The sequence below is a fragment of the Ambystoma mexicanum genome, chromosome 9, assembly GCF_040938575.1.
Source record: "Ambystoma mexicanum isolate Mex_15411 chromosome 9, UKY_AmexF1_1, whole genome shotgun sequence".
Classification (NCBI taxonomy): domain Eukaryota; kingdom Metazoa; phylum Chordata; class Amphibia; order Caudata; family Ambystomatidae; genus Ambystoma; species Ambystoma mexicanum.
This window is the reverse complement of record NC_090931.1, coordinates 669,628,068-669,641,792: the sequence shown is the minus strand read 5'-3', so window position 1 is coordinate 669,641,792 and position 13,725 is coordinate 669,628,068.

The following is a 13,725-nucleotide window of genomic DNA, read 5'->3' as shown; positions in this document are numbered from 1 at the left end:
CAGAATTCTGAACGGTAATTTGTGCTTTCAAGTATCTAGGTGCATCTCCACACAAACACTTGTGAGTTATGGTATTGATATTGAACTCTGTAGTTCCCTTCTGTATGATGATATATGCTCATATTTAGGAAAAATCTTTGCAACTCTGACTGCATCATTCTGCAAAATCCGCAGCTTTTCTACACAAGATTTACTGGCGTTGCAGCCAAAAAAGGCGTTGCAGTAGTCCAGTCTTGGCATAATTAGGGCTCTAACCAAAGTAGTGCAATTCTCGTCTGAGATGTAAAGCTTTACCAAACGCAAGAGCCTTAGATAGTATTGTACATGTTTTGTAACATTGGTAAGTTGGGCATCCGTGTTGAGAGATGCCTCAATTATAACACCAAGTGTTTTTACCTTGCTTACAGTATTTATACGGGAAGTAGCATAGGCGGTTCCTGGTTTTTCCTTTGCTTGGGCTGATCCAAGGATAAGAAGCTCGGTCTTCTCACTGTTGAGACACATCCCATTTTCGGTCATCCAAATTTGTATTTTTTCACATACGGACATGGTAAGGTCAGCATCTTTTATTTAGTCTCCACTGATTGTAAATACTAGCTGAGTGTCATTAGCATAACAGGTAAAGTATAGCCCAGTAGAATCTAAAAGATTACACAGTGGACAACAAATGTTAAAGAAGGCCGGGGATCAGCATGCCCACTGAGGTACTCCACATGTCATAGGTTCTGGGTTTGAGGAGGCAATTTCCCAAACAGTCTTCGACGTTCTGCAACTAAGGAACGCCTGGAACCATTCAACTGTGTTAGTAGAGCAGTTGCCCATTTCCTGGATTCGCTGTAGGAGTTTAGGATGGTCCACAAGATCAAAGGCTGCTGGGAGATCTAAAAGCATCAGCAGCCCTGATCTATTTTCATCTATAATATTTAGCATTTCTGTTTGCAAGTCGAGCATTGCAGTTTCTGTCCCATGTGAGCTTCTAAAACCTGATTGTCGTTGGTGTAGTATATTTGACTCCTCCAGATGCTTTGGAATTGGATAGCAGCTATTTTATCCACCACTTTCAGCATGAATGGAACACTGCTGATAGGTCTAAAATCAGAGTATTTGTGCAGGATCTAGGTTGGGTTTTTTCAGTAAATGGGTAACTTACATTTTTTTGGGAATCAGGCACGTCATTGTCAGAGAAACAAGCATTTATAAAACGGGTCAAGAAAGGCGCTAGGATCTGGATGATCAAAGACAATTTTTGAAGGAGGAATATCTGTTTGACCTGTAGAAGGGCGCATTTCTTTAAGGATTTTTATAAGAAAAGCCACAGTGATAGTTTCGAATGAAAATAGGAGGGTTTCATGAGTTTGATGATGAGAAATAGGGTTAGATCTTTGTGTACTTTACCAGCAAAGGCTTTTTGCACTGCCTCGCAGTCTAGATTGTTTGGTACAACATTTTCTATCTGTGCGTTAGGTTTTTCCAATGTCCTGACAATCTCAAATAGTTTTAGTGTTATTAGCAGAATTGGAGATTTGGGAGTCATATCATTGGTTATTTATTTATATGAGTGGTTATTTATAACGCGCTTAATACCCAGAGGTTTCTAAGTGCGGACCTGGGGATCGAGCCTGTGTGACTCTGCATCGTCTTGCTTCCAAGGCGAGCACGTTGTCCCTGAGCTATCCTCCCGAGACATAGCAATCCTCCATGCTAAAAAAAGGTTTCTATCAGATAGTTTTTCTCTATAGCTTTCCATTTTTCTTTGCTATCCTGGGATTGAGCTTGTATCCATATTCGCTCAGCTGTCCTCTTGTCCTGCATCAGGGAGGCCAGATGCGGGGTGTACCATTTTTGGTTATTTTCTCTTTCCCTAACTTCTCTTTCAGAGGTGCTATCTGATCACGCATCTTGCAGATACATTGAACATGGCTAGATGCCAGTCAGACGGATGCATCTTGGCTAGAAGTAGAATTCATCAATTCATTAATGTATGTCTGTAGGTCCTCCTATGCAATTCTATTAAAGTTCCTATTAATTACTTTTTGTTATTGATTCTGGGGATCATCTTTTTAGGGAGGAGGATATTAAAGGTCACAGTATAGTGGTCTGACCAAATGCAAGGTCTAATGTGGAGCATTTGCAGGTGTACATTTCTATTAGCAACCCAATGAAGGGCATTGCCCTGTGTGCGTGTGTGTCGATTCTTTGCTCAGTATAGTAAAATCATGATTATAGAGCCCTTGCTCCAGTTCGATAGCTTCTGAATCCTTAGGATTCCCCAGCCATTTATTAAAACCTCCAAGTATGATAGTATGGCTATGGTGTTTATTAAAATTCGACAGGATGCCTGATATCTCATCAATAAACATAGGCATCTCAGTCGGCGGGTGATAAATCAAGATGAGATTATAACAGTCATTGGGGCTGATTATGGCTTTCATATGTATAATTTGCATCCCGTACATGAAATAGGTGCTTGGAAGAAATGTATTCCATGTTTTGCAATTATTGCCACTCCTCCTCCTCCTACCATTTCCTCTATGCTCTGCATGAAATGTGTAACCTCCAGGAGTAGTAAGACTTATATTGGGCCCACTGGAATCCTTGAGCCATGTCTCAGTGACACACATAATATCTATGTGCTCATCCGATCCGCGATCCGCGATGCTAATGGCATGTTTCTCCAGAGACCTGGAATTAAGTAAACATATCTTGAGGGATTGCCCCTCTTCAGTATGTGTATGTCTGTCACATGTTCTGTCGGCCAAAATGGTGTCAGGCATGAGTTTATGGGGGTCAAGGGATCAGTGGATTCCTATTCGATTGAAGTATAGTTAAATAATACTGGTGATACAATCAATATAAGGCAGAAGCAGAGGGCTCCAGTAGGAGAGGGATACATTCTCCCGTAAAAAGACGTACGAAGAGGACAAGTTCAGTAGGAAGCCAGCGGACCGTAAAAGAGCTAAGACATGTAACGCGACCTGCTTGGACCCTTGCAGACTGGCACCTGCCAGACATGCCAGCGCTGATATGCCTGCTCGATGTGTAAAAGGGGCCGGGAACTCCAAAATAGATGGGGAATATAGTATTTTAAAGAGGGTGGCAGAAGTGCTGTTAAGAAGCAAAGTTAAAAGCTAATGCAGATTTCTAAACAGTGCCTAATGCCAAATACATTTTTTTTAGAAAGGATACTAAAAGTATACAGTTGCGGCGGTAAATGAAAGAAAAGAAGTTAATAAATGTAAAAGCTGAACACAAGCTAGATCGCGTTACAATTAAAACGCGGAACAATTAAAATTTAAATCTGATCTGTAGAGAGTTGCTGCCAGCTGAGAAACATTACCCTGTTCATAAACCTGAGCTTTTAGCCCTAATGTGTGCGGCCACTAAGAAGTTTCATGACTACCGCTATGGTGCACAGTTTACTGTTGGAACAGGTAACCTTTGGACCTACATTCCCATGTCCACCAAACTTGGAAGTTCAAGGACATTGCTATATAGCTGCCCTGTCGTCCTACATTTTCCAATTATAGTACTGGCTAGGACGATGGAATGGAGGAGGCCAATGCTTTGTCCTGAAGACAACACAACAAAGAGATCAGAGATGATGCTGAGTGGGTGGAAGGGCCAATGGCAGGAGTGAAGGCCATCTGCAAAGCCGGTAGTATCAATGTGTGGCCGGCTACAACTGTTTCAGTGCAAGCTGTGGTGGGTCTGGGGGGACCTGAAGGAGCTGTTGCTCCTTGTTACTGCAATGTTGCTAGCCTGGCAAAGTCTGAAATGCCTATGCTGGCTAAAGAAGAAATCTAACAAGCCAAGCTTGAAGATCTCAGTATTGCTGATGTGCTTACCGCAAAGGCGTTGTCTGCCTAACATCCATACCACAAAGTCAGATTATTGCTAATCGAGTGGAAGATTGTAGCAGTGAAAATATTCCTCTTGTACTCTGAGTGTGAAAGAAACAACCCCATAACCTATTAGCTGGTTCTACCCAGAAAATACAGACAAGTAGTATTGCATGCGTTACATGATCCTCACGGACACCGGGGAGCTGCGAGACCACTCAGCAAGTTTGTGAACCTTTCTACTGGCCCAGAAATATGCGCGACGTAGATGAATACTGTCACAATTGCAATAGATGCATTGCCATGAACAAAGCTGCAACACTAACTGCTCACCTACAGCATCCCCAGAGATCTGGCTCATGGATCTGCTCTGTGTATACGTCCTGGACTTGGAGATGGAAATTGAAGGAATACAGACAAGAATGGCTGTGATGGACCACTTCACGCTCTATGCGCAGGCATTTCTGACCGAATACCAGAAGGCTATAATGGTAGCCAAGAATTTGTGGGGGAAGAACTTCATTAATTATTGGTGGCCAACACCTATTCATTCTGACCAAGAAGCTGACTTGAGTCAAACGTGGTGAAGCAGATGATGCATCTTATGGGTGTCAAGAAAACCAGAACATTTCTTCACTACCCACAGGGAGATGCACAAGCTGAACGATTAAACAGAATGCGATTAGACATGTTGGGGATGCTGCATACTAAAGAGAAGAGCCAATGGCCTCCAGCTTGTAGCAATGGTAGTGTATGCCTACAATTGTATCTGAAATGATGCAACAGGTTACACGCCATACTATCTGAAGTTTGGGCGTGATGCCAGATTTCCAATAGACTTGTGCTTTGGAGTGAGTCCTGACTGGTGTGGGCCAGAGACTTACATACAGTATGTTTCACAGGTGCAGCAGCAACTGGAAAAAGTACAGCAGTTAGCCCAAGCTGTCGCTGAAAAGTATGGTGAGCAGAATAAGCATTAATCCTATAAGAATGTCCTATTCTGCACACTATAAACAGCAAATCATGTCTTGATCTGAAGCATAGGAAGCAGAGGATGGAGCACACTAGGAAATACATGAGAATCTTAGACCTGCATTGTGGAAAGCCGGTCTCCTGGTCTTACGTTGTACAGGATTTGAGAAGAAAACAAGCCATGAAATTGCCAAACACTGCATTGTAGTGACCTTCATGTCAATGAGTGAAGGGGTGCAAATGAAATCCTATAGTGACCGACCCTGAAAATGACCACCCAAGAACGTTTTCTTCTCGGAGACCACAAACGCCGGAGGAGACTCTGAGTCACCTCACAGATGTCAAGTATCTGTGTACAAAGAGTGAATTTCACAGTCAAGAGAGAGATTTAAATAAGTCAGAGATGATGGAAAAGAATCCCAACGCCGACTCCAGCAATACGATTATTGCTATTGTGTAGAAGATGCCACCTGGCCCAACATTCCAGATGGGTCCAGAAGTTGTGAAGCAAAGCTTGTATTGATACTCCTATACACATCACCTGGCGTTTAGTAAGAAGATCCATGGAGGTAAGGTGCATCATTGAGCCCCAATTCAACTATCCGCAGAACGGCTGACTGTTACACATTGGGATTCTGCACCATCCACTGAAAACAACCGGAAACTTCTACCACCTACACGGTTGCAGGTCTTCTAACAAATCCGTGCACCAGACCCCTACAAATCATCAGAGATGACGATTTACCTGGAGGGGGAAAGAGGAGGCCCATGTAAACATGTGGTGGGTCAAATCTGAAGGTATTGTCACTGCTACAGATCGGAAGCCCCTTCTCCCGAGGCCAGGGTGGTGAGGCCACTACCCGATAGTCCCCCTGGGGCTGGTGCTCAGCGGGAGGACCCCACTGGGAGTGGTGAATATCGCAGGAGAGCTCAGTATCCCTTTTAACCCTTCCACCTTCCCTCAAGAGCCCTCAATTCCCCATTACCTATAACTTCCATGTGCTGTAGTAGCATATCTCAAGTGAGAATAACTGGGACGAGGAGGAGGCCAAGAGGAATGACCACTCGCCAGAACCAGCACACACGCTCCAGTCTCTGAGACGCTCCTATTGGCCAGCTGTAATTTAAAGCCAAGGAGGGAAGAGAACAATGGCATCTTCGACTTTGAACCAGCACAGACCGAGAACACAACGTGGCCTGGGCAGACCCAGAGAGCAGAACGGCAGACAGTGTCCTGGAAGGAAGTATGCTCGCAGGAGAACCGCCACGCAGATACATGACTGAAGGCAAGGCGAGGTAACCAAACCTGCTGGCGTGCCAGAAACCCTTCAGAAAGCTGCAGAGAAGGGATGTGGAAGACCGGAGAAGGTCCAGAGAATCCAGGAATGGCGCTGACACTCCTGGGAGACACGCAAACAGCCAGAATGTGATGGCTGTCCCACTGCAGGTACCAGGGTGGCTAATCACAGGGCTGGGAGACCCAAAGAGTACAAGGGCAAGAAGCAAAGCATAAAGGCAATATTCATCGGGGCAGAATAATACAGTGAAGGGGGTCTAGGACCTACATACGGAAGGCATACCCCTTTCAGTCACAAAGGGGGATACGAACTTTGCAAATATAAGTGGCAGTCGCAGACCTTGGCAGGAGAGTAAACCAAGCCTGGGAAATGAAAAGAGAATGAAGAGAACATTGTGAACAATCATGTGAAGGGGGTGTGGGACCCAGGTTGGGGAAGTACAACCCGAGTTGTGAGTAAGCAGAATACCGATTTTATATGTACATGAGACCCCCCAAAGACCTAGGCAGGAGAGTAAACCAGACTGTGGGTGGATGTGAATAAAGAGAGAGAGAACTGTGAAACCAGGAGCATTGGGTACCCTACGTAGCAGTAGAGTGCGCCATGAGGAGGGGTACTCAGAATAGGGTCTGGGACCCTCAAACCGGCTTGGTGAAGCTAGCCAGGCCCTTCTTCTTTGTTGCAGGACCTGGGAGCCAGGTCAAACAAGTAAAGATCAAGATATGCCTCAATAGTTAAAGACACAGATACGAAATTGGATAAAGCTAGAACGCATCTGGGTCTTGTAGAATTTTTGGTTTGCTTTTCTAAACCCTTTTGGAACTTTTCTTTTGAGCTACAGAGTGGGGCTGCAGGTCGACAGCCAAGAGACACGTCCCCTTTTCACTTTATATTGAGTTTAGCTTGTCAGGGACTGATTAGTATTTGGACACAGGACGGTGAACTTTACTTTGGACTTTCTGACTTTTTCATTACGTTGTCTTGTTGAGGCAGAGAAACCGCTCTTAGAGGTAGAGCTAGTTTGGATTTCCTCCAACACAACCCCCCCCCACCCATTTGCCAATCAACGTGCTACGTTTGTGTCAATCTCTTACTCCTAGATATTCACAGTTCTCACAAAAACCAGCCCCATTGAGCCTATAACCAACCTTTGTAGCCAGAGGGAAGCCTCTGCATAGGCATGAATATCATAAGTGTGGTACCAAGAATATTATTTTAATGTATGTTGCAGGAACATGTGATAAAGGTATAGGCTATGACAAAAAAGACCTTGTAACAGCCCATGAGCCAAGCCTTTCAGTCGGTCTGTCACAGCTGCTGGTATAATGTACTGTGCAGTATGTTTTATAATAAATAAAAAACGAATATGCAAATGGAAGATTACCAAATGATTTATGTAGTAATCTCCTTATAAACATTAGGATCAGATCCCTGTGTCTAAAATAATGAAAATGGTAAAGGTTGGACCATTTAAAAATTGTATTTTCATCATTGCTATATGGCAAATGACTCAAGTCAGTTCTCCCATCTACAACATTGTTATGAATGAAATATTCTGAGCTGCCAGTCAGGACGAGTTCTGAGGAGAAGTGACAGTCAAAGTGACAGTCAAGAGCTGGCGAGGCAGTGGCTGACTGACGGGGAGTAGTGATGATCCCTCAGGCCAAGAACCCTTTCTTGGACTCCCAAGCCCATGTTAGATCCCATTGATGAGACATCATACCCTTCAACTCTCCTTTGTTGCATTGGATGGCCTGCCAGTGATTGTGCAGTGAAGCCAACAGTGTGTTTTCCCCTAGCTCAAAAGGAAACTGGCATCCAGATTGATGGTGTTTGAAATATGCCTCAATTCTCCAATCACAAGGATGTCGGGCTACACTGCAGTGATGATTGCACATCAGGGGGACATGTGTATGTGGCTGTCTGCATCCTTGATATCTGTCTTGCATTAATAAAGCTATGTACAAAATAGTATTGCCCTATAAGACAAAGGCCCTTTTCTTGAGGGAAAACATGATTCGGAGGCATATTTCATACTTGCAGCACTCATTGACTCTGAACTGGAGGTGAACTTCCAATGATGGCTACTGGGTTGCCTCCTCTGCGACTGAGCTGAAATGCTCTATTCTACTTGGGCCGGAGAGGGTGTTAAGGCCAAAGCGGCAACCTAGGGTGCTAAAAAAAAAAGGATTTTCCTTCTTACGATGGGTCGCCGAACGCGTCCTGTTGTACGAAAGAAAATCCTTTACCACCATAGACTCCATGGAAAGGGAAGGCGGGGCTTCGTGCAGAGGCCCTCTTCTTTTTCCATGGCAGCTGTTCTGCGCAGAAAGGAAGGTGCAACTCTGGCGGCGAGTACCACCGCCACAATAAGTTAAGATGGTGGCAGGTGAACGATGGCGGCGAAGGAGCTGGCCGTCAGGTGGCTTGGAATGCAGGCTTAAACCAGTGGCTCAAGCCCGCGTTCATAGTCTCCTGATTGGCTGGCTCCCCTCTGCCCCCTGGGTGCTAATGTGTGCTATCGGCTCTTTAGCCATCATTAGGTACCCTGTGTGAACTCGAGTGTGGGTTGATAACACGTGTTCCGTCCCCCCCTTGAACATCTGAAAAGATTAACAAGCCATTGTAAACAATGGTCCAACAGAGGGCCTTATCCACTGTTACAAAAGTGTGATGGTTCCCTCCCAACATTCTGCATGAATATGCCGGCGGCTGGAAAAAAACGACATTCAGTGAAGCTGATGCCGCCATAATCAAGTAAGTGGGGTTGTGGCAGGGATTTGGGATTATTAAAAAATACAAAAACGTCAAAGGGTGGGTGGCTAAAAGATGGCGGTGCGGGGGAGACAGCCTGTGGGTTCCATGGAATGCGGCCTAAGATATTTCAGCACATGATCCGCGGAACCTGATTTGCTCTGCCTCCCCTCACCTGGTTGCTAATGATTAGTGCTTGCCTTAGTCAACATTCCACCAGGACAATGCTCACTTTAAGTTTGCAAGAATCTTCTCTTATGACAGATGACCCCAATAATCCACAGACAAAGATGTCTGGTTTATCATGCTTTATTGAATTTTTAAATTAATTCTCTAGGGGATTGGGATGAATGAGACTAAGAGAGTCCCTATGACTCTCTTGGTCTCCATGTAGTCTCCCACCACACTGGCCCAGGTGTCCCTAACACCGCTGACGTACCATGTATCCTAAAGCAAGGTAACCCCTACTGTCTTTGCCTTCTCTATTCTGGGAGAGAAACGTTATGGCCATGGGCTTCTATGCCTAACTTCCTCAGGGAATTTCTAAATGATCCTCTCCATTTGGTTCACAGACCGATTTCACCAGGGTTTCTCCACCAGTTTTCCTCCCATACTCTCTCTTTGTGGCGCTGTTTCTCCATCTATATCTAACTCCTCTCTCCTCCCTCTGTGACCTTCCTTGTCTCCCTCTCTATCACTCTTTGTTTCACCTCTCACTTCTCTCCCTTTCACCTCTCCTCTAATCTGCTCCCGTTTTCTATGTCTCTTCCCTCCCTTCTGACACCCTTGCACTACCTACACCTCTCTCATTCCTCTCTACCTGCCTTCTCTCCCCTCTCACAATCTATTCTCCTCTCTCTCCCTCTGCACCCCACACTTCTTCTCTTCGCCCCACTCTCTACTTCTAATCCCCTATCTACGGCTCTGTGTACTGATATTTATTTGAATTGTATTTATTTATGTACAGGAGAAACAATGCTCTTTTGATCACAAAAGAAAGTACAATAGATAAGAAATAAGATTTGACGGGAAGCAGCAAGCATCTTACAATGGGGTGTGTTGGAGGGACATTCTGACCAGGTTGTGGAGGGGAGTAAATGGAACAGTCACCGGGGACAATACATGGGTGGACATACATAGATTAAGGAGAATGAACATTGGACATTTTTAATTGCAGGTAGCCGGTATGGCCAGCTGTGCTCGGGATGTGAACATGATGGATGAAGTGCTAGAGTGGAGGCAGAGGAAGTGAGAGACAGAGGCAGGTTAGAGGCGAGGGGAAATGTTAGCTAGCAGGCAGATGAGAGGTATTTTAAGAAGATAATTCGGAGGCGAGGGGGTAGGCTTTTAGTTTAATTTTGAACAATTCCATATGGACCGTTTCTCAGAAGTCCACGGGAAGAGAATTCCATGCAAGTGGAGCAAGAAGAGAGGAGCAGAAGCGGGAGGAAGCACAGGGAGGGTGAGGAGCCACAATGGTAGTCGAGGAGGCAAAGTGGAGATTACGAGCAGGCTTGAAGAGTTGCATAGAGGATAGATACAGCGGTGCCTTACCGTGGATAGATTTGTGAACCAGAAGAAGAAATTTAACTATAGCCCTGTTTTGCATAGACAGCCATGTAGCCTGGCGACAGTACGAGGAGGTAGGTGTGAAGTGAGGGAGTTCAAAGAGAGTCCTTGTAGCGAAGGTAATGATCTTGTCGATAGGCAGAAAGTATGGACGGGGAGTCCAAAGAGGATGCTGGCACACCAGTCGAGTTTAGAGAAGACAAAAGTGGTTAAGAGATGCTTGGTGCTGGTGTTGAAAGGAAGGAGGTGCCTAATTTTCCTAATATTTAGGAGGTTGAGTTGAGATGTTGTTTCAGAGATGAAAGTAGAGAAGGTGTGAGAAGGGTCATATATAACGCAGAGGTTTCTAGCTGAAGACAAGTAGAAGTAGGGGAGAGTATCAGGTGGGAACTGGATAGGCAGAGGAAGAGATGAGAGAGAGCTTTTGGCAGTGAAGAAGAGCACCTCTGTTCTGGTACAGTTTAACATAGGAGAGTGCGTAGCCGTTCAATATCTAATAGCACAGAGACAATGAAATTTTGATAGAGCAATCAGAGGAGAGTTCAGGAAAAGAGAAGTAGATTTGGGTGTCATCCGTGAAGAGCTGGTACGAGAACCCAAAGGAGGAGATCAGTGCCTCAAGAGCAGAAGTGTAGAGTGTAAAGAGGAGCGCACACAAGACAGAGCCTTGTGGAACACCAACAGTTAGAGGAGTGAGTTGAGAGGTGTTGTTGCTCCAGGAGACAGAGAATTTGTGAGGTGCAATGTCGGATTTATTACAGGCAAGGGCTTGATCATGAATTCCAAACAGAAAGAGAGTATTAAGATCAGAGTGATCGACAGTGTCAAAGGCAGCAGACAGGTCAAGGTGAATTAGAATAGAGGATAGGTTGGAGTGCTTAGCAGAGGCCATGAAGTTGGACACATTCATGAGATCAGTTTCCATGGAGTGACAGGAGCAGAAACCTGGTTCGATTCGGTGTCCGAAGGTTGTGGATGCCTAAGAAATTGGTAAGACGGTTGAACACAACCTTTTCGAGCACTTTAGAGTAGTGCAGAAGGAGAGACACAGGGTAGGGTGACCAGACGTCCGGGTTTTCCCGGGGCAGTCTAGGGAAATCTCCCGGGGTCCCGGGAGTTTTTTCATTTTTGAAACCCTGTCCGGTGTTTACATGTTTGGGGGCTACGGTAATTAAAACCGTAATTTTTTTTCACAACACTTTCAGAATTTTGAAGTTGGAGGTTTGGCTCGAACCCCCAACCTCTCAGGTACAAGTCAGAACACTTTCTGACTGTGCCATGGAGACTGGCTTAGAAATTATCGTACAGCAAGCCATGTAATATCAATTAGAGCTAACGCTCGTTTGAATTAACATGCCCCGATTCACAGACAAAACTGCACAAATGAGATTATATACAGTTTATAGAAAGGAGAAGTGCTGGAAATATGATTGGGGGGTGGTTGTGGGGCCGTGTTGGGGGAGGGGCGGTAATTGGTTTCCTGCGATGGGGTAGTCCCTCTTTAATGTTGTTGGCCGGTTTTTTGTTTTGAAAATCTGGTCACCCTAACGCAGGGTGAAAGTTAGGCAGTAGGTTCAGGTCAGCCCCTTGCTTTTTTCAGGAGAGGGATGACCGTGGCTGTTTTGAAAACAGAGGGAAAACAAGCAGAGCCAAAGGACAGATTGAAGAGTTCAGTGAGGTGAGAGGCCACTAAAGGGGCAATAGGCTTGACTAGCTGAGGAGAAAGAGGGTCTGATGGAGCACAAGAGGGGTTAGTCTTCATCAGTAGAGCTAGCACTTCGTCACTATTAGTGTGATTGAAGTGGGAGGTAGAGGCAGAGGATGATGGTAGAGTGGGCAGATTGTAAAATGTGGGAGGAGGGAGTGTGAGACAGGTCAGGAGAGATTCTCAGATATTTTAAATGTTTGCAGCATTATATTCATCTAGGTCATTATCTGTGAGATTGGGGTTCATAGACTTGGGAGGAGTGAGGCGATGGTTGCAGTGAGAGTCAATGAATATTAAGTAGAATTTCCTTTTCACTCTATCAAGAGTGGACTTCAGAGAGTTCAGGGCAGAGGGGTAGAGTTGCAGGTCCTCATGCAAATGCATACATCTCCATTTCCGCAGCAGCTGGTGGATGTGTGCAGAGAGAGGGTGTGAATGGGGTGACCAATGGCTGAGGATGCTGAGACCTAGGGGTGAAAGTAAACAGTGGGAAGTAGGAGGAGAATGGGGCATATAGTAGGGATTGGAAGCTGGAGAAGGTGGTGTTGGTGAAAGAGGCATTGGGTGTGAAGGAGGAGAATGATAACTGTAGGTTGGAGAGAAAGGGGTGAATGGCAGAATGTTTCAATTTCTTTTTAGTAATAGGTGAGGCAAATGGTGAGGAGAGGCCAGAGTGTGAAAAGGAGATGGTGGTGGAAACAATTGAGTGATCAGATATGGATGGTGTGACAGTAGTATTAGTGGCTGAGAGATAGGTAGAGATGAATAAGAGATCTAAAGAGTTACTCCCTGTGTGGGTAGGTAGGTTATGGATAGAGTGGAGCGCATGGTCACTAAGAAAAGACTGAAGTTCAGATTTCTGAGAAGTGGTTGGAGAGGGAAGGTTGAAGTCACCTAAGAGAATGAGGTGATGTTTAGTGGAAAGAGAATCAAGGAGTTGCCCAATATCATCAAAGAATTTTCCAGTGGGACCAGAAGGGCGATAGATGGAGATGATGTGAACTGAGTAAGGTGGAGCAATAGTAGAGATGGTAAATTCAAAAGAGGTAAGAGAGAATGTGGAATTGGAGATTTGTGAGACATTTAGGTGGGAAGAGAATAGGTGTCCGACACCTCCACCTCTGCCAGTCATTCGAGGAGAGTGAATGAAGGATAGTTTGGAGTCGTGTAGGGAGGAGAGCTGGGATGAAAGTAGTCGGTGATAAAGGAAGTTTTATTGCAGGCAGACTGAGCATTCCAGAGTGCAATGTTTAGTTGATGAGGTAAGGAAGAGTAGAGAAGTTGAGTCTCAGAGCAAGAGAGATGAGGTGGATAGGCGATAGAGGCAGTATGGTTAGCTCGTCAGCTGTGTTTGTTGGATGGGGTGGAATAGAGATGGAGTAGTGGGATTTCTGAGTTTTATAATAAGGATAGGAAAGGAAGAAGTTGTAGCATGATTGAAGAAAGCGTAGGGAGAGGGGAGTTGGAGGAGAAGCAGCAGGAGGAACAGCATTGAATGCATTATAGGACGAGTAGGACAGTATGGAGAGACAGTACAATAATTTGGATGCTAGGGGTACTCGTAGGTGTATGCAAATAGTTTTAT